Source organism: Capra hircus, chromosome 15 (assembly GCF_001704415.2).
Source record: "Capra hircus breed San Clemente chromosome 15, ASM170441v1, whole genome shotgun sequence".
Classification (NCBI taxonomy): domain Eukaryota; kingdom Metazoa; phylum Chordata; class Mammalia; order Artiodactyla; family Bovidae; genus Capra; species Capra hircus.
Window position 1 is genome coordinate 35007923 of NC_030822.1, and position 1812 is coordinate 35009734.

Here is a 1812-nt window from a genome sequence, read left to right on the forward strand (position 1 = left end):
CTTTAATTATAAATTTATGAAGATTTAATCCATGCCATTTTTTGTTCAAAATAATGTGGAAACAATATATGTGACAGAACTTGGGACATAGTGACTGCTAAATAACTGTTTGTTGAATGAATTGATAAACTGAACTAACATAGAACACTTATTTAAGTATTCTACTGCATTTAAAAATTTGATCATTTGATTTTAAAATGCACATTTGGCTGAAAGAAGTCGAGAGTGAAAGAGAGAATACAACTAAGATTTTTCACCCTTTCCACCTCTAATCCTGAAGGATTGGAAAACAGGAAACAAAGAAACCCACGAAAATCCTACTAGCTGCTTAATGATTATACCAACTTGATCATGAGAATTCTGAATCAAACAGACTTGACACCAGCTTCATTCATTCTTACTGGAATCCCAGGCCTGGAGGACAGGCATTTCTGGATTTCTTTGCCATTCTGCACAATGTATGTTGTGGCTGTGGTTGGTAATTGTGGACTCTTTTTGCTATGAGGATTCCTTGCACAGGTCCATGTATTACTTTTTTTTTTTTAAATTTTTTTTAAATTTTTTAAATTTTAAAATCTTTAATTCTTACATGCGTTCCCAAACATGAAAAAATATAGAACGCTTCACGAATTTGTGTGTCATCCTTGCGCAGGGGCCATGCTAATCTTCTCTGTATCGTTCCAATTTTAGTATATGTGCTGCCGAAGCGAGCACCATGTATTACTTTTTGGCCATACTTTCTCTAACTGACCTTGTCATGTGCGCTACTACAATTCCTAAAGCCCTCTGCATTTTCTGGTTCCATCTTAAAGAAATCAGCTTTGATGAATGCCTAGTCCAGGTGTTCTTCATCTATGCCTTCACAGGGATGGAGTCTGGGGTGCTTATGCTTATGGCCTTAGACCGCTATGTGGCCATTTGCTACCCTCTGCGCTACTCAACTATCCTCACCAATCCTATTATTGCAAAGGCAGGGCTTGTCACTTTCCTGAGAGGTGTGTTGCTTGTCATTCCCTTGAGTTTCATCATCAAAAGACTACCCTATTGCAGAGGCAATATCATACACCATACCTACTGTGACCACATGGCTGTAGCCAAGTTATCTTGTGGAAATATCAATATCAATGTCATCTATGGTCTGATGGTTGCCCTCCTGATAGGGGGTTTTGACATCTTGTGCATCTCAGTCTCCTACACAATGATCCTCTGCACGGTGGTCAGCCTCTCCTCAGCAGAAGCTCGGTGGAAGGCCTTCAGCACCTGCACTGCCCACATCTGTGCTATAGTTTTCTCCTACAGCCCAGCCTTCTTCTGTTTCTTTTCCCACCGCTTTGGGGGGTCACAGGATTCCTCCATCATGCCACATCATTGTGGCCAATATTTATTTGCTCTTGCCTCCCACCATGAACCCTATCGTCTATGGAGTGAAAACCAAGCAGATATGAGACTGTGTCATAAGGATCCTTTTAGGTTCTAAGGATACTAAATCCCACAGCATATGAAAGGGCTATATATATCAGCTAAGGGAAAAGAAATGAATGGAAAGAGGAGCAAGGGAAAGAGAAAGGAGGAGGAGAGGGAAGAAAATCCAGGGGAGAAAATAGAAGGAAAGGGGTATTTTGGTTGGCAATATAGTCAGGGCCTAATAATCCCTTCCTGAGAGCACCATTTTGGCCATGATACCAGGGTCCAGCCCCGGTTGGATCCAGGGTATCCTCAGGGGGATGGCAACGGCATCTGAAAAAGATTAATTAGAGATCTAGAGAGAGATAAGGAAGGAATGCTACAGTTCAGCTAAGAAAATAGAGGAGA

General features: G+C 41.1%; 1 pseudogene; it reads left to right on the plus strand.

Moving 5' to 3' along the window:
* LOC102169317 lies at window positions 352-1445 on the plus strand (annotated as a pseudogene).